The sequence below is a fragment of the Canis lupus genome, chromosome 14, assembly GCF_003254725.2.
Source record: "Canis lupus dingo isolate Sandy chromosome 14, ASM325472v2, whole genome shotgun sequence".
Taxonomy (NCBI): Eukaryota; Metazoa; Chordata; class Mammalia; order Carnivora; family Canidae; genus Canis; species Canis lupus.
Genome location: NC_064256.1, coordinates 19,092,798 through 19,118,189, shown reverse-complemented (window position 1 = coordinate 19,118,189; position 25,392 = coordinate 19,092,798). Strand labels below are relative to the sequence as shown.

Genomic DNA, 25,392 nt, shown 5'->3' with positions numbered 1-25,392 from the left:
CTATGTCTTTTTGTTTTAAAGGCATCTTTTATAGAATCTATATAATAAAGTTTTGCTATTTTATCTGATCTACAAATCTCCACCTTAATTCAATTATTGATATGATTGGCTTGAAGCTACCTTTTGCTTTCTTCTGTCTCCTATCTTTATTTTCTTTCTTTTCCTTCTTTCTTGCCTTATTTTGGAGTTAACTAAATACATTAGCATTTCACTTTATTCTTCTAAGCTGTTATGCTTAGATTATTTTTCTAGTGGTTGCTTTAAGGGGTACATTTGTGTATCCTTAGTTATTGAAGCTTACCCAGGATTAATTTTGTTCTACTTCATATAAAATATAAGGATCTTGTACAAATATTTTTCATGTATGCAACCCATATTCTCTATGCTACTGTTGTAGCATCCATTTATATTTTGAACTGCACAATAATTTGTTTTTTTTAAAGATTTTATTTATTTATGATACTCACACACACACACACACAGAGGCAGAGACACAGGCAGAGGGAGAAGCAGGCTCCACGCAGGGAGCCCAACGTGGAACTCGATCCCGGGTCTCCAGGATCGCGCCCCAGGCCAAAGGCAGGTGCCAAACCGCTGCGCCACCCAGGGATCCCTATGTTTTTTAAATTGGAGAAGAAAAAAATCAATTTTATATTAACCCACATATTTATAATTTCTGAATTTCTCTTCAATCATTTCTGTTAAGCTGGTTTCTCCATCTGATGACAGATCCCTGCCTCCTAGAGAACTGCTTTTTACTTAAATAATATGAATGTTTTGGTGATGAATTCCCTCAGCTTTTGGCTCTCTGAAAATATCTTTTTTCATTTCCATTTTAGAAGAGAAAAATTTGTGCTTACAGATTTCTTTTTCTTTTGGCAATTTAAAGATATGATTACCTGCCTTCTGAGCTACATTGTTCAATGAGAAGTCAGCCATCTTTTGTATTATTGTTTTCTAGTATATAATGTGCATTTTTCTCTGACTGCTTTTAAGATTTTCTCTTAATCTTTGCTCTTCAGAAGTTTGACTAAAATGTGCCTAGCTGTAGTTTTCTTTGCAGTTATCATTAAGACTTATGGAGACTTCTTACTTTAAATCTGTGGGTTTTTTTTCACCCAATTTGGCAAAATTGAGGCCATTATTTCTTCAAAAATATTTTATGCCTTCATTTTCCTTTCCTCTCTGTGACTCCAATTACATACATGCTAGACTTCCTGATATGTTCCCAAAGGTTTCTGAAGCTGTATTGATATTTTAGGCTTTTGAGATTGAGCAGCGTTTGCTAAACCAGTTACCAAATGACCAAAGTTCACTGAGAATGATGCCTGTGAGTTCCTGAAACTGGATAAGGAAGAGTCACAGCCAGTCTGATATTTGCTTCTTATTAATGAAACCCATCCTAATTCTGGGTTGGTACTCACAGGATTGTAATTCATCTAGTCAACAATCTTCTTTGTGCTGGCAATTTCACATCTGAGTCCTCAAAGATGGAGGTGCCCATTGTCCACAAGCAAGGGGCCAGTGCAGTGTCTCCAAGAAATGTATCATAAGAGGAGGCAAGATAAACAGTTTTAAATTATGTCATCTTTTTATATGAAGTGGATGGAAGATTTGAAGCCAGGATTGAAAGAGATGAAAGATCCAATAATAAGGGGGAAAGCTGGAAACAATGGCTAATATTACTACAAAGTGGAAATAGAGCAGTTTACATATATTTATGAAATACTGAATTTGTTTTCATTTGCATTTCAACTTGATTTTGCAGCTTCTTGTGCCATTCCAGTGATGACTGACCTACCTTGCAGAATATGTTAAAGGAAGAACAAAAGAACAAGCCAATTCAGCTTATACAAAGTTGTTTCCTTCTAACAATTTCCAACTCTTGGTTATGGGGTGGAATACAAATGATAGAGTGACTCACTCTTGGATCAACAAATCTTATCTTTGATATATAACTAGACTCATTTTTGCTCAAGGACAGATAGTTATTAGTTACCTACACTGATGATGGTTGCAACATATTAATGTATCGTTATATTTGTATCCCCCTGTCCCACTTGCTAGTAGAAGGAGAACAAGGAAGTATGATGAACAATTTGAGAAATGTATACTTCAGACAATTAAATCTCTGGCTTTTTCAAAGTATTTCAGCCTACTTTTTCTTAATGTATATACTCTCACATTATTTCATTTCCATGTATGGCTCATTCAGGAAAAGAGACTGATTGAGTCTTGAGCCAGTGCAGTTCCCCCCATCATATATATTTCATTTGATTTTAATAAATTTTAATCATCATATTTCCTATTCTTCAGAAACATGAGCCTGAGACCACAGTTTAGTTAAGATTTTCTTTCTTTATCTTGCTTTTCAGTTTGGAAAAGGAATTTTATTGACCTTTATTGGGAACACAGATGCTAAATTGCCAAATGTCCTAAATCTAGATAGATATGGCTTAAATCATCTCTCCTGTTGGTTTGAACTTTTGAATCTGTCTAGCTATTGATTTGTTTTTGTCAGCATGAATTTTAAACAGGACCTAATGCTGTTTTCCTAAACTTCCCATCAAGGAAGCACCTCCACCCCCCATTATTTTTCTTCCCATGAACTTGTGTTTTAAAAAATATTTTTAAATTTTTTTTTATTTATGATAGTCACACAAAAATATTTTTAATTCAAAGATCACATTTGATATACAGTAGCTTGCATTGCCTTGTAATAGCTAAATATATAATTTTTCTTCATACTTTCAAATCATGGAAAATTACCTGTAAATACACACTTATTTCTGTTGGGTAAGTCAAAAAATGCAGGGGCCTCCATAGGGATGCGGTAAGCAAAAGAGTTAAAATACAAGAGTATCAAGTTTCCTTGATAACATCTATCTTCTCAGAATTGTTTTTAGAAGTTTAAGTAAAAACATATCACTAACAAGGTCATTAATTCCTGTTGATACTTAGAAAAGAAAATTGACTCTATGACATAGTTACAAATAATATTATATTGGTGACAACTTATTGAATGTAAATTTAAAAATTTTAAGGTGTTAAGGTAGAAGTAAATCTCATGGAATAAATGCATCTAAATATTCTCAACATTGTTGTTTCCCCATATTTTCTCCTTCCTGTCATGTTAGCTGTTTCAGCTTTCATGGATCTGCCTTGGTAGGAAATGATTCTGTTTAGAGGTGATAGGATATCACTCTCTAAATAGGTAATTCTCAAGTACCTTCATTTATAAAGCTTGCACTTGTACTCTATTCCTGTTAAGTGGAATTATAAAGTTTCTATCTTTATTCCTTCACACAATGCTCATGGAGTCCCTGTGGAGTTTCAGATACCACCCACGTCCCCTGGCCTCATGGTCCCTTATCTGCAGAAAACCCCATGCTTGATATATAAGCATGGGGTTTTCTTTCCTTATTCCTCTTCTAGCCTCCATCAAAACATACCCTTCCTGGGACGCCAAATGGCTCAGGGGTTGAGTATCTGCCTTTGGACCAGGTTGTGATCCTGGAGTCCTGGGATTTAGTCCCACATGGGGTTCCCTGCATGGAGCCTGCTACTCCCTCTGCCTGTGTCTCTGCTTCTCTCTCTCTCTCTGTCATGAATAAATAAAACATAAATAAATAAATAAATAAATAAATAAAATCTTAAAAAACAAAAAACTTACCCTTTCCATAATTACCACCACATCATGCTCACTCCACAGCAGCATAGGGCTAACTCATATGACAAATACATTTGTAATTTATGTCTCTAAGTAGAATGTGAGCCTTTTAATGGTGAAAGTTTCACCTTTATCTTCAGTTTTCCTCCAGAACAAGAAATAGAGTAATTTTACCTTCTTCACTCTCGTGAAACTGCTCTTGGTAAGGCACCATTTATCTAACTGCCATACGCAATTTTTATGCTTTTATCTTGCTTGCCATTTTCTGAGCATTGATAGGCTGTCTACTTCTTCATGAAATGTTCTACTCCCTTGAATTTGGAAACACAGCTCTATTCCAGTTTCCTGCTATCTCTCTGACTTCTCTTTCTCCATCTGTTTAACTGTCCTCTTTCCTGAAAGAGTGGTGCTTCCCAGGTTCTATTCTTACCAGTTTCCTCATTTTTTCCCTCTCTCCCTGAATAGATCAATTCATTTCCCTGACTCTATGGAATTTTTCATAATAGGTCATCTTGCTTTTTTGTCTGTCAGACTCTTATATGTCTTTCAAGACCCAGTTGGGCCTCAATGCCTGTTAATGATGCTTCAAAAATCCAACTCAGGGGGGACCTGGGTGGCACAGTGGTTGAGCATCTGCCTTTGGCTCAGGTCATGATCCCAGAGTCCTGGGACTGAGTCCTGTATCAGCCTCCCTGCATGGAGCCTGCTTCTCTCTCTATGTTTCTGCCTCTCTCTGTGTCTCTCATGAGACAATAAATAAGTTCTTTTTTTTTTTTTTACAGATTTTATTTATTTATTCATGAGACACACACACACACAGAGAGAGAGAGAGAGAGAAAGAGAGGCAGAGACACAGGCAGAGGGAGAAGCAGACTCCATGCAGGGAGCCCGACGTGGGACCCAATTCCGGGTCTCCAGGATTATGCCCTGGGCCAAAGGCAGGTGCTAAACCACTGAGCCACCTAGGGATCCCGCAATAAATAAGATCTTAAAAAAAAAATCCAACTCAGGTTGTTGCTTCCTCCAGAAGTATTCACTGGTTTTTCTGTATAGAGCAAATCAATCCCTATCCTGTAAAATCACTGATTTACAGACATGCTTCCATTATTTATTTTATTATACTATCAACATATCACTTTTTTCTGTGACTCTATGAACTACTTAAAGGCAAGGTCTGTGTCTTATTTATTTTTTTATCTCCAGTGCCTAATACAGTGCACGATATATGGTGCATTTTCAGTAAGTGTATGTCAAATGAATGAGGGAGCATATGGGTACATAAGCAAATGAAAAAGTGAATAGTGCTTAACTCTATTGAGTCAAATGGTTTTAATCACTGAAGCCAGTTTACACAGCCACAGTAGCAGTAAGATATTAGTAAGTTCTAGTACCAGATACATGTAAGTAAATGTTAAGTTTGACCTTAAAATCATGTCATCATATCTGCTTCTACAGTGTATAAATACACATAAACTTAGAAAAGAAAGCCTTTCCTTTATTCCTAACAATTTTAAAATTCATATTTTCTAATAGTCTTTAAAAAGGTTCCACTGAAAAACTCATCATTTGTCTTTTGTAATATATGATCTTTACTTCTGCTTTGTTTGTATGCTGTTTAAGCATTTTCAACTATTTGAATTCATTTGGCTGCAAATCTAATCTAATCTAACTGAACCTGACTGGTTCAGTTGGTTAAGTGTCTAACCCTTGATTTTGGCTCAGGTCATGATCTCAGGGTTGTGAGATCAAGCCCTGTGTCAGGCTCTGCACTGGGTGTGGAGTCTGCTTAAGATTCTGTCTCCCTCTCCTTCTTGTCATCTCTCTCTTAAAAAAAATACCAAAGAGACTACTTTTCAGAAATAAAATATGGTGTATATTTTTCACTTGTTAATACAATCAAGCTTTCAACATTTTAGGAAGGAAAAGTACATTTACAGCTAATGGTTAGAGATTTCATGATGAATAATCATGTTTAATAGTACATTTGAGATCATTTCTTAATGAGTCCATTGGAAGTCTCTGGTGAAATTAAGAATTATTATAATAAGATTTAATAAAATTAACTGGTCTTTTAATATTGTGCCAGTCATTTCTAACAAACATATTGATATCTTCATTTAAAAATAGTAAAGCTGACAAAAATGATTAATCTTTGGAATACACTATCTTCTATATTCTTAGATCAACCCTCACCACTTATTTAACTTTGGGGAAATAACTAATTTGAAGTAATGGAGTCTTCTCTCTTGACACCTTGGATTTTGAGCATCATTGGGACAAAAAAAAAAAAAAAAGAAATCTTATCCTCAGACTCCAAAGTTACATAAAATCTTTTTGTTGAATATGTTCTCTTGGCTAAGCTAGAGAAAATAAAATAGTTTGCTTGTTATATCATTATCTCCAGAGTAAATTATGTGGATGCCAATAAACTCTCAAGTTTATTGAAAGCAAGAAGGATTAGATTGCAACATGCAAACAAAAAACTTGTCATGATTACTGCTTATTTTCAAGCACATCCTTATTCATATAATTGGTTCCTTTTCCTTAAAAGAGGTCCAGTTTTTTGCTTCATAACTTCAGTGTAAGATGAAAATATAATTTCCTAGAGTTGATTAATACACCATATGTAGGAGATAGTAGCAGCAGTTTTAAGGGGGGGAGGGAATGAAAGACTTATTGGGCAGGAAGAAATTTTTCCTGTATTTCCTTCCCTGCATCTGCCTTAAAATCAAGCCATAAAGGCAAGAAATAAAAGTCCAATTGCTATTTCTGGTGGTATTGGAAAAGCAAAGTATGGCAGCCACAGAAAAGAAGCAACAAAATTGTAGTAACTATTGTGGTTATCTTATGGTAAAGTGCAAGGAAGTCTACAGAAATATCCCAAAGGAGTGAATAATTTTTCTTCGAATATACTCAGAGCACAGGCAACTCATTACAAAATCTTACTTCGGGATTTCTATAATGTCCATAAGGATAAATCTGGTAAGTTACACATGACCCTAAGATATATCCAAAGAATTATGTATTTATATCATATCCCCAAAAGACTCTGTGCTTAATCCAGTAACTAGAATTGGCTTTGGCATGTTAATTAAAATCCTAAACTGAGTTCATTATAGATGGCTATGGTGAGTTAATTCAGAGGTTAAAGACATATATGGAGATCTAGAAATCTTCCTGCTATGTACCTTTCATGTACCAATGTCCAGGTCATCTGGAATTCTGTGACAGGATATAAGTGGGTCCTCATCTAGCCCTCACAGTCTTCCTAACCCCAAAATGCAAAATATTTTAAAGACCAAGTCAAATGCAAAATTTGAGATGAACTCAAGGAGAAGGGTAATACAAAGAAATAGAGAAAACCTAAAAGCGCTGTGTTTGTTTATTCTTAAGGGCCACTGACTCCAAATTAAATAAAAGGAATGCAAAATGCAGTAAGGAGCACATCATGTTATCCTAAGGAATTTTGATGAGGATAGGAGTCAACTTAGATCAACACCTACAAACCCTAAAAAAAATTACCAAAAAATCCCCTCCAAAACAAAACCATAGTAAAAGTTCATTGTACACAAACCAAAATAGTCCAACTAAATAACCTGCAAATCATAATTACAGTGTAAATTACACAGTAGAACCAAAGATAAGAGACATAAATTGTTACATAATATCAGAAGGGAATCCATTAGAAAAACCTCCAAATATATCACTATCCTCTACAGGAGGCTGGCAGAGCTGCTTCTCATCTAACCTCCTACAAAGCAACATAATGATCTGTAGTAATTTTGGATGAAGCAATAAGTCACAGGTGTACACATAGACGTGCAGACACACAGACACACACGTACACAAACACACACAAGGGAAATGATAGCCATATTAGGCCTCCCAAGAATGATTAAAACTTTACTGAGTCCACCAAAGCAGTCTAATATTTTTCCAGAGAAAATCCAAGATACTAAAAATTAGTTTGCTTAAAAGTTTCATTGCTGCATGTAGAAACATGGTAAATCTTCTCATATATTTACTCAGAGAAAGGAAATGAGGTGAATCTTGGGAACATGACCTTATGTTTCTGGTGGGATTTTTAATTTCAGTCTAATTAACATGAAATGAAGTCATCTTTTCAGAAGTCCCAGAACATGTATTGTGAATGGGGATGCCTGAAATGTACATAATTGCTCATGTTAAGTAAATTACTTTGTGAGAGTATTAGGTCCCTTAATCAACAGGCTGAGAGGAAATATGCAAATTAATTATGTTTCAGTCAGAGACTAGAGAAGAAATTGCCCAAAGATGAATAGTTGAAGTAGTTAGGTATCTGGTTTTATTTATTCTCAATTTACCTTTGAAGTGATAGCATACACAACACATTTAAGATGAATTAACTTGTAAATACTATAAATTAGTTTTCTGGCAAACACAACATACTTATATTTCAAAATAAATTTCTTAAGGAGATTTGACTTCTAGCAAGTTTTAAACTGTTTAATCACTTTGAAATACTTGGATGAAGTAAACTAATGGGTGAGTAAACAATAAGAAATAAGTTTTGATTTTGTTATATATGTAAATCCCTGATGAAGTCACATTTACAGAATGAATTTTTTGCTTTCGATGATTTTTATGCCAACAGTTGTCACTAGTGAGTCTTTGATCAGAATTGAGAAAGACTAAGTAATGCAATAACACCTCTTTCTAGAGTGGATTTGGGGAGATTAGGCCAAGCCCATCTGCCTGTATATAAACATAGGTAATATATCTTGTCTTTGGCAACCTGAAATCCTTCAATTGGCTTCTCACTTTTTCTGATATTACTTATATTATGATATCTTACCAAATATATAGTCACCTAAGTTCCAGAGAAAATATAACAAAACTACATAAACTAGATTTTTTAAAATATTAAAGTAAAGAAAACTCTTATACTTTGTATGAAAAATTAAGTTACAAGAACAACCAAATTGGATAATTTTGGACAAAAGTCCATCTGGGGAAGGAAGTCACCCAAATTAATATTTTAGAGTCATTACATAAGTCAGGTATTTGCCATATAACTCCTTTAATTTGAGACACTCTACAAATGATTAGAGATAAGTTAGAAGAAAGATGAATTCACCATGATAGATTCCAATAGGTGAGGTAAAACTAAAATATAATCTTAGTAAGATCCATCACAGCATTTGATGAATAAGTGACTTTTTGAGAATTGTATATTTTATTTATTTATTTGTCGAAGATTTTATTTATTTGTTTGAGAGAGAGAGTTTGCGTACAGCAGTGGGGAGGGGCAGAGGGAGAGGGTGAAGCAGACTCCCTGTTCAGCAGGGAGCCTGGCTCCTGACTCAAGGCTCAGTCCCAGCACCTTGAGATCATGACCTGAGCCGAAGGCAGACAATTAACCAACTGAGCCACCCAGGCTGAGAGATGTATATTTCAAAAATATTTTCCTGTCTGAATGTTCTGAGCCTGTTACTCGCATAATTAGATTCAATATTCTAGGACAAAAGTTGCTCACAGCCTGGGAAGATGAAGACATTAAAACTTTATAAAGACTTAACTACTATTAGAAGAATGACACTTAGGACATCATATTCAGGGCTGTAAAAGAAAAGGACAACAGGAGATTTTGAACACAGAGATAGAAAGCTCAGAAACTTTAACATGTCTAGGAAAAGGTGGATCAATAGAATCGAAATCTAGGGTCAGAATACCCATTTGATAACGGAATCTGAATATCTGTAGGGGAGGGATACAGGAGGATGGAAAAAATAGAGCATAAACTTTAAATCTTCAAACTTGAGTTTAGAGGTATCTGTTGAACGGTCATAAGGGGAATGAAAAGTTTGACAGGGGAAAATAACACGTGTTAGATTTTGTCATTAACAGCGTGAAGAGTGGGTTTCTGCAGAAGATTCTACGTGAACATAAAACCACAAGCGAGATTGGCAGATCCTGTTTCCACATAAATTCTGACAGGTGGAATTTCATAACATATCAGTCTGTGGATGACCAACTCTCCTCCTACAAAAGACAAGAAACTTGCATGGGTGAAAAAGGAAATGGAAGGTGTCCATTAAAATAGATAACACTGTCACTGGGTTTCTCCCTTCATATTGACAACTATTAACTACTTGTTTCTATACCTGAGTTAAGTTAAGAATGTCAGGACATTAGATTCTCTTTAGTCTTGAGGAAAAACATTACAGTATTTTCTTAGTCTTTTTACTTTTCTGTGGGCTTTAAAAATTGTAATATTATTACTCTATTTGTTGTCTAATTTTTCATCTTCCTGCCAATTCTTTGCCACTGAAACAATGTTCCTACAAGATTTATACAGTGATATAGCCTTGATGATATGAATAAAGGATCAGCTCATCCCAGAGGGTAAGAGGGTAATTTCCCATTGGCAAACAGCTGGGCCATTGACAAAGCCAGACACTTCCCAGGCAGAGAAACTTGATAAGAGCTGATAAGAGCTGCTGAAGAGGAAATGTATATCTAACTCTTTGAAATGCCTAGGAGATCAGCATGGATATGTTCCCATTATTCTGATAATCACAAAGTTTTGCCCAGGACACAATATTTTTCACTACAACAAATAATAATATGATAAACATTCTGTTCTTACATATTTTATAGTTGAAAGACACCATGAATGCTATCTAATCTGATGGTTTACAAATCATAATTGCTAAAACTCCTTTTCCTCAAATGAAATCCTGCATATAACTCCTTTGACATAATCCTACATGTGTGTAGAGAAAGGAAGAGATTTCTTTTATGTTCTATCTTTTGTTGAACTTTCCATGACATGTGGTACTTTTTCCTAAAAGAGGTCCCTATTTTCTATTTTATCTAGATGACCTCTTTTCACATTCCTCACACTATCCCTCTGTTTAAAATTCTGAGCATGTGGGGCACCTGGGTGATTCAGTGGGTTAAGTGTCTGACTCTTGGTTTTGGCTCAGATCATGATCTCATGAGTCATGATCTCATGTGTTGTGAGATTAAGTCACATGGGATTCCTCACTCAGCAGGAAGTCTCCTTGAAGATTCTTTCCCTCTGCTCCCCCCCCCCCCATTCATGCGCACACTCTCACTCTATCTCAAATAAATAAATCCTTAAAAAAATTTTTTTTAAATTCTGAGCTTGTGGGTGGAGATGTCTTTTCAATAGATTTCTTTTAGAAACTTTCAAACTAGGACCTAGTCTTGATGAGCAGCAACTCCCAGGAGCCTCCTTTCCCCTTGCCCACATAAGCCATTCCCAGATCTCAGCGGTTTCTATTTTATTTAATGGAATACTTTCAAAAGAATGTCTCCAAAGCTGGCATACAGATTTTTAAAAATCCCAACGCAATCTATTTTTCTTCCTATCAAATTGTGTAGAATGATGTAAATACAAAATTATATTCTTCTTGAAATAATATAATTTAGAAAAATATGAATTCTCCCAACCAGGTGATAATAGCATCCATATACTTAGAGCCACAGATTGGAATATTTATCTAACAGTTTTGAGCATTGCATATATGAGACTGTTTCTTTGCTGTTGCTGTTGTGTGTGTGTATGTTTTCCTAACATATAGTTTTACTTTCTACCATCACAATACAAAGTAGGAATTTATTATAGAAGGACACAATATATGTTAACCATACTTGAACTAAATAAAATTCTTAAAAATTTTAAAAATTTGCAAAAAGAAGAGCATAATGAGGAAAAATATGTTTTGCAAAGGTGGCCACCTAATAAGATTTTAAAATTTTGAATATTTGTTTCTATGTATTTTCAATTTGTTCTTTCATTTCCTGGTTGACATGTTCACTGTTCAGTAGCATGTTATTTAACCTTTATGTACTTGTAGTCTTTCTAGATATTTTCTTGCAGTTGACTTCTACTTTCATAGTGTTCTGGTCAGAGAAGATGCATGGTATCACTTCTATCTTGAATTTGTAGAGACCTGTTTTGTGGCCTAACGTGTGATCTATTCTGAAGAATGTTCCATGTGCACTTGAAAGGAATGTGTATTCTGTTTTAGGATGGAATGCTTTGAAAATATCTGTTAAATCCATCTGTTCCAGTGTGTTATTCAAAGCTATTGTTTCCTTCTTGATTTTCTGGTTAGATGATGTGTCCATTGATGTAAGTGAGGTGTTAAAGTCCCTATTGGGGTGCCTGGGTGGATCAGCAAGTTAGGCATCTGACTTTGGCTCAGGTCATGATCTCTGGGTCCTGGGATTGAGCCCCACATCAGGCTCTTCACTCAGTGGAGAGTCTGCTTATCCCTCTGCCTCTCCTGCCACCCTCCCCCTGTTCATACCCTCTCTCATGTACATAAATAAAATATTTAAAAAATTAAGTCCCCTATTATTACTGTATTATTATTGATTAGTTCCTTTATGTTTGTTATTAACAGTTTTATGTATTTGGGTGGTCCTATTTTGGGTGCAGAAATATTTACAATTGTTATATCTTCTTGTTGGACTGTCCCTTTTACTATTATATAGTGTCCTTCTTTGTCTGTTAGTCTTTGTAATAAGTCTACTTTGATATAAGTATTGCTGTTCCAGCTTTCTTTTGACATCCATTTGCATGATTTTTCTCCATCCCCTCACTTGCAATCTGCAGGTATCTTTAGGTCTACAATGAGTCACTTTGTAGGAAACATATAGATAGGCCTTGTGGTTTTTTTATCCATTCTGATACCCTATATATTTTGATTGGAACATTTAGTCCATTTACATTCAAAATAATTATTGATAGCTATCTATTTATTGTCATTTTATTATGTTTTGTGGTTGTTTCTGAAGATTTTCTCTGATCCTTTCTTCTCTTTCTCTCTTTCATGATTTGCTGATAATCTTTAATGACATATTTGGATTCATTTCTCTTGAGAGAAGTGGAAAGCAACATGTAAAAAAATGAAACTGGACCATTTTCTTACATCATACACAAAAATTAATTCAAATGGATTAAAGACCTAAATGTGAGACTCAAAATCATAAAAATTCTAGAAGAGAACAAAGGCAATAACTTCTCTGCTATTGGCTGAGCAACTTCTATCTAGATAGGTCGTGAGGCAAGTGAAACAAAAGCAAAAATAAACTATTGATACTATGACAAAATAAAAAAACTTCTGCATAGTGAAGGAAACAATCAACAAAATTAAAAGGCAACCTAAGTAATGGAAGAAGATATTTGCAAATGAGATATCCAATAAAGAATCGGTATCCAAAATATATAAGGAACTCATAAAACTCAACACCCAAAAAACAAACAATCCAATTTAAAAACAGGTAGAAGACATAACAGACATTTATCCAAAGAAGACACACAAGTTGGCTAACAGACACATGAAAAGATGTTCATCATCACTTATCAGGGAAATATAAATCAAACCTATAACAATATATCCCTTACACTTGTCAGAATGACTAAAATAAAAAACACAAGAAACAACAGATGTCAGCAAGAGTATGGAGAAAAAGGAACCCTCATGCACTGTTGGTGGGAATGCAAAGTGGTGCAGCCATTCTGGAATATAATATGGAGGTTCCTCAAAAAGGTAAAGTAGATCTACCTTATGACTATTTGCACCACTAGATATTTACTCGAAGAATACAAAAATACTATTTCAAAGAGATACACTCATCCCTATGTTTATAGCAGCATTATGAAATCAGCCCAGTGTCCATCACTAGATGAATACATAAAGATGTATAATGTGTGTGTGTATACATATACATATACATATACATATACATATACATATACATATATATGTGTGTGTGTGTGTGATGTGTATACACACACAAAGGAATAGTATTAATAGTATTTAGGCATAAAAAAAGAATGCAATCTTGCCATTTGCAATGACATGGATGGAGCTAGAAAGTATAATGCTAAGCAAAATGAGTCAATCAGAGAAAGACAAATATCATGTGATCTCACTCACAGGTAGAATTTAAGAAACAAAACACATGAACATAAGGGGGAAAAGAGAGGCAAACCAGGAAACTCTTAGCTATAGAGAACAAATTAAGGGTTGCTAGAGGGAATGGGGAGGATGGGTTAAACGGGTGATGGGTATTAAGGAGGGCACTTGTGATGAGCACTGGGTGTTATATATAAATGATGAATCACTAAACTCTATTCGTGAAACTAATACTAACACTGTACATTAACCAACTAGAATTTAAAAACTTGAAAAAAAATAAACAAAATAAATGAGCAGAAGTTAAAAAAGAGAGAGAGAGAAATCAAGAAACAGACTCTTAATTATAGAGAACTGGTGATTACCAGAGTGGAGGGAGCTGGGGAGATGAGTGAAATAGGTGATGGGGATTAAGGGTTGCATTTGTGGGGAGTACAGAGTGATTGCATGGAATTTTGAATCAATATACTGTATACCTACAACTAATATAACACTGTATGTTAACTAACTAGAATATAATAAAAACTTTAGAAAGAATAAATAAATAAATAAATAAATAAATAAATAAATAAATAAATAAAACTGTCTAATACTGTCTTCAAGTTAAATAATAATGAACTTCATGAAACAGATTTATTTTTTTCTTTCTCATTTTCTTTCTCTCCTTCTTTCTTTTCTTTAGCTCATAAACGAATCGTGCTTTTTGCTTTTGTTTTTTCATATAGTTCAGTGCTGCCGTTTGGTCAGCTATATATGGCTTCTGTGGAGCAAACAAAGAGAATGTTTTCTTGGCTTTTGTGTCTGGCAGGGGCAGAACAGGAAAAAATTCCAGCACAAATATTTGATTGTCTACGAGGCATTTCCACGAAACAAAAATAGGAAACAGTAAAATAAAAACTTAGCTTTCAGGAACAGCTGTCCGGCAAACTCTTTTGCATTTGCAAAGTGGTTCCTGAAATGACAATCTGGGGAGGAGTCATTCCCCTGGCTTGCATGTTTTATTAGCAGGTCAAAATAGAGTTTCTTTTTTTTTTTTTTTTTTTTAAATTTTTATTTATTTATGATAGTTACACACAGAGAGAGAGAGAGAGAGGCGCAGAGACACAGGCAGAAGGAGAAGCAGGCTCCATGCACCGGGAGCCTGACGTGGGATTCGATCCCGGGTCTCCAGGATCGCGCCCTGGGCCAAAGGCAGGCGCTAAACCGCTGCGCCACCCAGGGATCCCCAAAATAGAGTTTCTTTGCATATTTCTTTGGACTTCTCCAAATATCTAGTAGCCACACTCCAATCAATCTTCATTCTAATTGGCAAAAGTTTTAGTATCCAGGCCATAAAGATAACCATACATCTCAGTTCTTAGATCTTCTTTTCACATTTGATAAACTGGGCTGTACAATATTCAGAGCAAAATCCCTAGAACTGGAATTGTTATGAGGACTTTGTAGACTTACACTATTTTCTCAAGTAAAGCAAATTAATTTTATGTTGAATCAATGCCATACTCATACATAAAAATAAAAAAGGTAAAACCTCAATTCTAAAAATCAGCATTTCTAAAACTTATCTGAAAATTATAAAGAATTGATGAACTTCACCAGACTGAAGTATAATGCAACCTTGAAATCAGGTAAATATAGAAAGTACTGAAAAATATATTTGCTAAGCATGTGATGCAGAAGAGATATGTTTTTCTACATCCTTTCATCTCAGTGGATGAACAGCAACCTGCTTGGGTGAGGTTTTGTGCAGCTGGAATCTCAGAATGACTTGGGTGGTTGCTGAAGACAAACTAAACTTTTATTCTTATCCAAGACCTTGGTTTTTAGGGTCCATTAACTCAGTAGGAATTATGAAAAAATGCAAATCTCTGATCTTAACAGAAATTGCTTTTGTTTTGAAAACAAATGTATTTCTCCTCCAATCTCTTATTACCAGTGACCATAGTATTTTCTGGAGGTTTATTTCTTACACTTGCCTTTGAGATATTTGCTATCCTTTTATTAGTTGGAATGTCTTCCCCTTAATATAGAAAACAAGTCAAGGATGCATATTCTCATCAATTTGGTGCAACATTGAATTGAAAGTCCTAGCCATTATAAGGCCAGAAGAGGAATTAAAAGACATGTAGAATGAAAGGAAGAAGTAAAAATGTTTCTGTATTCTTTTTAAAAATGTTTCTATATAATGAAGCAAGATTATTTATAAAAGATAGCCAGAAAAACTTGGGAAAGAAATAATAAAGCCAGTGAACTTGCTTCTATAATTTAATATGTGTGTGTTGATATATGAAGAGTCAGATCAAATAGGATGGAATAGGAATTCCAATAATAGAGCCAAGTACATGCAGAAATGAAGTGTATGATATAAGTGGGCTTCCCAAATCCCTGGGGAAAAGATGGAACCTTTTTATTACAGGTAGTTATCACTTTTTGTGGTGTTACAGGAACTAAAAAAAATGATTATGCAAGCTGACATCATGTAAAGCAATCTTATTAGTTAATAGTAAATTTATAATTGTTCTATGGTCTTTCAAAATTTTTGTCAAAGCACCAGAACTTCCTTCAATGTGGATTATAAATGTATAAGAAAATTTAAAAACAATAAAAGTCATATTTATTAGTATACTCTAAAACATTAGAAACATTGAGAATGAAAGTATCTTATTTTCTTGTAAAAATTTATCAAGAGTAGATTTAACAGTGTTTAGCTTCTTCTTATTGTCCTATAACTTATGAAACAGAATTCTGTCTTTTGTAGGCCTTGGAAAATTGCCTGTTCCTTTCTAAGCTTAGATCAGCTTGCACTTTCTATGTTATGAGATATCCCTGAAATTCTAATGTGATTTTTTTTTCATTTGCTAGCATGACTTCTGCGGAGACATCTTCATTTTTTCATCACAACCATGTTCCTCATTTGTGTCATCAGGAATGTTGGGCTTCCTATATAGTCTCTCAGTCGAAGTGTCACCATTCCCAGTCAGTTTTTTCTATAATTCCATTTATGTTTGATTCAAATTTACTTGCAGCATTATCATTTTTATTCTTTACCACATCTTTACCTTTGTTGAGCAGTCCTCTTTCCCTTGTCTATTTTTGTGAAGTGCCATATCGATTTATTACTTAGAGATAAGAAGGCAACACAACTACACACTTCACTGTCTGTGGATAATCAGAATAATAGATGTACAGTGACCTGATTACCAACGCCTTTGAAAGAAGGAACATGATTTGTCACCGATCACGATGTGTATCTATTGTTTATGTAATCATTTGCAAACTGAAGAATTAGCAGCGAAGTTTGCACTGTATGTAATTACTCACAGCTAATATAATGTGATAACTGAAATTTCAACTATATTATTGAGGAACAATGTTATTTGAAATAACATTGAAATTGAAATCTAAGCATATTTGAACTATGAAAACTGAGATTGCCTATAATTGTTGGTCTAACTGGTTAGCCATTTAAGAAAAGATAAAATCACATTTGTACCTCAATATATTTGTACCTTTATATATATATATATATATATATATATATATATATATATATATATATATAAAATTATGCCATATATATGTTTTGGAACTGGCTTTTTAAAAAATTCAGCGTATTTTTCTCAAGATTCATCCAGGTTTTTGAATGCATCATTAGCTTTTCCCCTTTTTATTGCTGAGTAGTATTCCATTGTTATGGATATACCACAGTTTGTTTAACAATTCACCCATTGAAGGACATCTAGATAGTTTCTGGTATGGTCTCCAAATCTGGGCCATTATAAATAAAGCTGCTATAAGCATTTATGTACAGATTTGTGTGTGTATGAGCATGGGTCTTTATCCTCCTGGGATAAATGTACAGGAGTAAATTTTCTGGGTTTCTGAAAAATTACATACTAGCTTTTAAAAAAACTGTCAAACTATTTTGGCAGAATGACATTTGCATTCCAACTAGCAATGTATACAATCCCCTCTGATAATCTATCTTTTAACTGGTATATACAGACTTTAAAATGTCATGTAGTTATTTACAAACTAGGGTTTAAGTCTGCCATTTAAATTTTTGTCTTCTGTTTGTTCTATTTATTTCTGTCTTTTAATGATTTTCTAAAAGTTACTTCAACATTTTTCTTAGAATTCCCTTTTGATTATAGTGTTTTCTAATTTATCTCTTGTATGGTATTCTAGTGGTTGTTCTGGATATTACATTATGTATATATCATTTATCACTTTATACTGGTGTCATCATTTTATAAATTTAATTGAAGTATAGAAATCTTACCTTTTGTACCTTTACCTTAACTCATTTATAATATAATGATCTTAAATTTTTCTTTTACATACATTTAGAACCATATCATACAATGTTATAATTGTGGATCATGTCCAACATACTTTAAGAAATTCAAGAGGAGAGGAAATGCCTACTTCATTTACTTACATTGCTGATCATTTGTTTCTTCCTTTCAGATTCTATAAGCTTCTTTCATTTATTATTCTATTTCTGTTTAGATCACTTCCTTCAGCCATTAATTTAGGGCAGATTTACTTCTAACAAATTCTCTTACTTTAACTTCATCTAAGATGTCCTGATTTCCCCCTTCCCTTGTGAAGGATATTTTCACTGAATATAGGATTCTAAATTGATAGTTCTTTTCTTTTAGCATTTGAGAAATGCTGTGCCACTTTTTTCTAGCTTCCATTTTTTTTTTTTTAATTTTTTTTTTTTAATTTATTTATGATAGTCTCACAGAGAGAGAGAGAGAGAGAGGCAGAGACACAGGCAGAGGGAGAAGCAGGCCCCATGCACCGGGAGCCCGACGTGGGATTCGATCCCGGGTCTCCAGGATCGCGCCCTGGGCCAAAGGCAGGCGCCAAACCGCTGTGCCACCCAGGGATCCCTAGCTTCCATTTTCTGATGAGAAATTTACCCCCAATCAAATTGTTTTTCTCCTATAGGAAATGTTTGTTTTCTTGCTGGTTTCAACATTTTTCCTTTGTCCTTAGTTTTCAGACGTATAATTGTAATTAATGTATTCTGGCATAGACCTCTTTGAGTTTATCCCATTGCCAATATTCTCAAATCTGTAGATTTATATCTCTTGCTGAATTTGGGAAGTTTTCAGCCATTATTTCACCTTGTACCTTTAAATCTTGACCTCTTTCTTCTTTCTTTCCTACATTCTGATGATATGTTACAGTTTTTCTTATAATCCCAAAAGTCCCCAAGGCTCTGTTCACTTTTATTTTTCAATTTATTGTTTATCTGTTTTTTTTTTAAAGATTTTATTTATTTATTCATGAGAGACACAGATAGGCAGAGACATAGGCAGAAGGAGAAACCAGCTCCCTGCAGGGAACCTGATGCAAGACTTGATCCCAGGACCCTGGGATCACCACCTGAGCCAAAGGCAGACATTCAACCACTGAGCCACTTAGGAATGTCATGTCTCTCTGTTGTTAAGATTGATTTGTTTGTATTGTTTTGTCTTCCAGTTAGCTGATTCTTTCCCTTTTCCCCATTCATTCTGTTATTAAGCCCATCCATTAAATTTTTTACTTCAATAATTTTTTTTAGTTCTAAAATTTTTATTTGGGTCTCTTTTACATCACAGGGTTTTTTTGCTGATTTTTTTATTTCTTTCATTTGCTTCAAGTGTGTTTGTGGTTGCTTGTTGAAGCATCTTTGTCAGGGATGCTTTAAAATCTTTGTACATATGTCAGACAAGTCTAACATATCTGCCATGTTTGTGGATGAAGAATCAGGTTTAAAAAGATATTGATAGCTATTTTTCAGTAGTTGTAATATGGTAGGAACTAGACTAATATTTTATATGTATTGGTTTATTCCTAGAGCAGCTTTATGAAGTAGGTATTATTTACTATTACCATTGTCCAAGTGAGAAAACCCTCTCCCCTCTAACTCTCAATCTTTGACTTGGTGTTCTGGTCTATGTTGGAAATAAAGAAGTTGACTACATAAACTTCCAAGAATGGAAAACAAGCACACCACTTGTATTAAAATCCTACATTTAAAAAAGTGTTTCATTGGAAGCAATTCTAAAAATAAATATCACATTAGTGAATACTGTGGTTCCTTGCCTACTCTTCCCTCAACCTCCTCACTCTCACCCCCTACCAAAATCCCATTGTGGATTTGGATTGTAAAACATAAATGCTTTTGGTTAGGTTGACACCATTTTGGAAATCTATGGGTGAACATTGATTGGCTTAAGTTAATCAGTAGAATGTCATGTTTCTGCTAATTGGCTCAAGAAGGGATGTAGGACTTCTATTAGCCCACTTATCTTAAAGTCCAGGTCTTGTCCCTGCAAGCCGAGGAAGGCAAATTTTTTTGTCTTCTGGATTGTATTACCTGAAGCTTCAGACTGTTAGCTAATTTAAGGAATAAGAGACTGAGAATAAAAATAATACACAAGGCAACAGAAGAAGACCCAAGAAAATAATAGAAAAAGAAAACCAAAACTCTGATCAAACTCAGGTGAATCTAGCTCTACCTCTAGAATTTTCAGTAAATGAGCCTATAAATTATGTTTGTAGTTTTAAAAAATTGTTATGTGATCCCAAATGGCCCCAAGAATACAATCTTTTATCTTACCGCTTTACTGAACAGACAATACCTCTATAGACTGCTCATCAGTACCAGGAGGCATAAGTAACTGCCAAGTCTTATACTATACTAGCTTGGCTGACAGGACTTCACTAAGAAAACCTACAATGAGAAATTTATAATTTGCTATAGCTTTTCTTTTCTGCACTAATTTTATGGTTACCTGTGTCTTGTATTTTAAATGTTCTGTATTTTTACCGAGATAATAAATGCACATGGAAAAATTCAAATATGATAAGATACAATTAATAAGTTCTGTCCCAACCCTGATATACAGGCCTGTAGTGCTTTAGAGAGAAGGCAATCATTGTTATTAAAAAATATTTTATTCATATATAAGCATATATAAAACTATCTGTCTTTTGTACGTTGTATGAATGTTGACTAAGTACACATACCTTTGTTTCTTGCTTGTTTTATTTAACAATATATTTTGCAGGCATCCCATGTTAGGACTTATTGTACTTTATTTTATGGATGTTAGGTTTGTTTTCAGAATTGGTATTACAAATAGTACTTCAGTAAATAACCTTGTACATACTTTCCTGCAAATACACTTATATGTATCCAGTATAAATTCCTAGAATTGATAACCATGGTATAAGTGCACTTTGAATTCTAATAGGTATTGCCAAATTGCCCTCCAGAGATGCTGTTCTTTTCCTATAAACTCTCCTCAATTCAATTATGTTGATATTTTAAAATCTGAGAGGTAAAGAGTACTATATTTTCAATTTGCATTTATTTATTATGAGTGATATTAACTGTAGTTTTACATGCTTATAAAATATCTGTAACTGTTTTCTTGGTAACTTTCTATTTATACTCACCTTCCACTTATTGATTTATAAGATCTCTTTATACACTAAAGAATAAGCCATTGGTTGTTATATGTGTTTTTGGTTAATAATGTGGACTTTTACTTACTTTTATTCCCCTTCTTTTCAGCTCGCCTTCTTTCCTACAGCTATTAGAAAACTAATAACTATGTTTCCAAGCTACCTTATAGCTATGCTTCTGTGGTAAATTGGTACTGCTGTTAGGTGTGTTTGATGAGATTTGCATGAAAGCAGCAACAGTGAATCTGTGTTCATCTTCCTGACTGTTTTATTTTGCTGTTAAGTAAAATTTTGGAAATGTGAGTTTTGTCCACAGTATTGGCTATTACCTCATCTTCTCAATGAAAAGAGGCTATTTTGGAGGCAGAGGCACTAGGATCCCATGTTCCCAGGGCTATTTACCAATTTTGTGATGGTGAGAGGTGCTCGTGTTAGGATTAACAGGTAAACTTCATATTCCAGCATCAATATGCCAGCTGTTTCTTTAACAGATAGTTGTTGCAGCTTCCTGACTTTATCTCCCTGATTCCTGAGTTCCAGCTACAGTTGTATGCTCTTGGTAGTTCAAAGTGGCAGTTTCAGAGGTAAAACTACCTCTGGTGGAACAATGTAACAGTGTTTTGGGTGATTGCTAGAGATGCCAGCCTCTAGCTCATTCTTCCACCTTCTAATGGCATTGTAAATACATACTTCACTTTACCAAATTTCTTTCTTCTTAATACTCCTCAGTTTCAGTTTCTTGCCCTGAATCCTAATTGACACAATGCTGTAAAATCTCATTTCCAGTTTGTCACTTATCTTTTGACACTTCATAATTTTTGTGAAAGAAAAAAATTTAGATTATTGTGTAGTTAAATGTATAACTATTAAAAATAACTTCTGGTGCTTGTGTCATACTTAGGAAGGCATATTTCAAGTTTTTTCTTGAGCTGCTTTATTGTAATTTACATGCTGCTTTATTGCATGTAAAAGCTGCTTTATTGTAATTTACATGCCAAAAATCTATTTGTCTTATGTGTATAATTCAATGACTTTTAATAACTGTACAGAACTATATAACTGTCCCTACAAACTGATTTTGGAACATTTCTATTGCCCCATAAAGGAAACTCTGTAGTGCCTCTTTGCAGACATTACTCCTATAGTTTTGTCAACCACTACTCAACATTCTGTCTCCCAAAATTTTCCTTGTCTGGATTTTTCATATAAATGGAGTTATGTAGTATTTGGTATTTTGTAGTCAGTTTCTTTCACTGAGCACACTGTTTCTGGGGTTCCTCCATGTTTTAACAGGTACCTGTTTTCTAGTATTTTTGTTTCATTTTTTTAACATGTGAATCTTTGGATATCTTTGAACTATATGTTGAGGGGGGGTGCTGCTGTGGGCGGCACAAGGAGGAAGGGCAGGTGGGGAGAGAAAGAGAGAAATAACCAGCCAGATGTCCTTATATCATTTATTGAATGATCTATATTTTGGCCACTTATATAAATTGCTGCCTTTATTAATGGTAATAGGATGTTATATAAAATTCCACCTAGTCTCAGGTGAGATTTTATATCCATAACTAGTGCAGAACACATATCTCCATATTCAAATAAAGGCCATCTATGTTAGGCCATCTATGCAGTTCTTTGGAAGAGTTGTTCTCAGATCAGCTCTGTAACCCTTAGCTCATCACCCATCTAGAGATCACAAGAGTAAGGCAATGAGTGATCAAAGGCTTTGTTGAACTAGGGTTTCTTGGAACAGAATTGTCAAAGCTGTTTGTGTTTCTAGTGCCCCTCATTTTTTTTTTCCATTAAACTTTTGTTTTAATGGGTCTCAAAATTCTGTGACAGATTTTTGGTCAAGTTGTTTCCATTAAAAAGTACTGATTCTAAAAACTAATAACTTAAAACTGCCACACACACACACACACACACACACACACACACAAAACAAAACCCCAAATGGTCCACAAAACATTCTCCTTTCCTTCTGAAGGTTTTACGATGCACTGTTATCATTAACCAGTCTTTTATTATTAAATTTAAATGGCCAATTGACAAACAGTTCTGAGACCATTTTTCCACCACTGATTAAGACTGGGGTGGCAGGTATTGGAATAATATTCATTTAGACTCCTGAGCTTTCTGGGCAGACTTGGTACATTGTTCCCAGGAAGAGCCTCACTCAAAGCCTCATGATGCATTTCAACAGACTTTACTTCAGTTGTAACATTGACCGGAGCAAAGGTGGCCCCCATGCCAGGCTTAAGAACACCAGTATCCACTCGACCCACTGGGACAGTACCAATACCACCAATTTCATAGAAGTCCTGGAGAGGCTGACACAAGGTCTTATCTGTTGGACAAGTTGGTGGCAGACTGCAATCCAGAGCTCCAAGCAGTGTGGTTCCACTGGCATTCCCATCTTTACGGGTGACTTCCCATCCCTTGAGCCAAGGTATGTTAGCACTTGGCTCCAGCATGTTGTCACCATTCCAACCAGAAATTGGCACCAATGCTACTATGTGGGGGTTGTAGCAAATTTTCTTAATGTAGAAACGATTTACTCGTATCACTTAACGATTTACTCGTATCTCTTCTGGCTGTAGGGTGGCTCAGTGGAATCCATTTTGTTAACACCAACAATTAGTTGTTTTACACCCAGTGTGTAAACCAAAAGGGCATGCTCACGGGTCTGCCCATTCTTGGAGATACCTGCTTCAAATTCACCAACACCAGCAGCAACAATCAGGACAGCAGAGTCAGCCTGAGATGTGCCTGTAATCATGTTTTTTATAAAGTCTCTATGTCCTGGGGCATCAGTGATGGTCAACATAATACTTGCTGGTCTCGAATTTCCACAGGGAGATATCAATGGTGATTCCATGTTCATGTTCAGCTTTCAGTTTATCCAAGACCCAGGTGTACTTAAAGGAGCCTTTTCCCATCTCAGCAGCCTCCTTCTCAAATTTTTCGATAGTTCTTTTGTTGATCCCACCACATTTGTAGATCAGACGGCCAGTAGTGGTAGATTTGCCCGAATCTACGTGTCCAATGATGACGATGTGGATGTGAGTCTTTTCCTTTCCCATTTTGGTTTAGGTTTAGCGGTGGTTTTCACGACACCTGTGTTCTGGTGGCAAACCCATTACGAAAAGCTCTAGTGCCCTCTTTGTGCAAGAGAGACACTCATAAAGACCAGTCTTACAACTGTTTGGCTACTTGCTGAGTTAACGGAGTTTCATGGGCCTTTGTGTTGTCAGGAGAGCAGAATGAAGTGTGGTGAGATGGTTCTTGGGAGATTTTGACCTAAGTCTATGGAGACTATGAGGAATGGTAATGGTGCCTGACTTTTGCCTTAAACACCGTACATGTGAGAAGCTGGCTGCAGCTGGTGGTGACAAAAGAAAAGGTGCAAAAGCCATGATGGGTGCAGCCTGTATTACCTGAGTTCAACAGGGCAAATATGCTGAGTTTTCTCATGAACTAAGTGAATGCCATAGAAGGTAGCTGGACCAGAGTTCTTTTGAAAAACATCTATTTGTCAAGGTCAGTGGACCCAAATAGACAGAGGCTATGTGGTATATATGGTAGGATATAGGAGATGAGGGGAGGATTTTTGAGCTGGAGCCCTTATCATGCCTCTGTAAATTATTGTTGCTTCTCTGACCTCATCTCCTACTACTTCCTTTCCCCCAGTTTGTTCTAGTTTCAAATGCATCAAGCAAACATCCATCTCAGGCTCTTTGCATTTGCTGGTTGCTGTGCCTGGAAAAAGCTTCCCCAGCTATCCAAAGGGCTTATCTTTATTCTTTCTTCAGAGTATTTTTTGGGGGATGCTCTGTCGATTAAGCATTTACCATCACTTCAGGTCATGATCCCAAGGTCCTGGAATCAAGCCTTGCATCAAGCTCCTTGCTCAGTGGGGAGTCTGCTTATTACTCTGCCCCTCCAACCTGACTGCTGTCTCTATCACACTCTCTTTCTCTCTCTCAAATAAATAAATAAAATATAGATAGATAAATAAATAAATATCTTTTTTTTTGGACCATGTATTTAAAACCTTTCTATTTCAGCTCTCACTATCCTCCTCATTTCATTTATCTTGCTCCATTATACTTATCAAATTTAACTTTCTTTATATTATCTTATTTGTTTTGTTTAGTGTCTATCTCCCCAAAGTAGAGTATACATCCTAGGAAGGGAGCAATGCCTGTTTTGTTCAGTGCTATGATCCAGAACCTAAGAATGTGCTGGGCTCATGGTAGAGCCCCTAAAAATATTTATAAAATGCTGAATGAGTTAATTAATTCAGGAGTGGATAAAAAA

At 35.1% G+C, this 25,392-nt stretch overlaps 1 protein-coding gene and 1 pseudogene across 36 annotated transcripts in view; both read right to left on the bottom strand.

The window, feature by feature from the left end:
• GNGT1 (G protein subunit gamma transducin 1) overlaps window positions 1-25,392 on the bottom strand; it is a 346,832-nt gene that overhangs the window by 72,127 nt on the left and 249,313 nt on the right. The window lies entirely within an intron of this gene.
• LOC125752463 (putative elongation factor 1-alpha-like 3) lies at window positions 23,030-24,478 on the bottom strand (annotated as a pseudogene).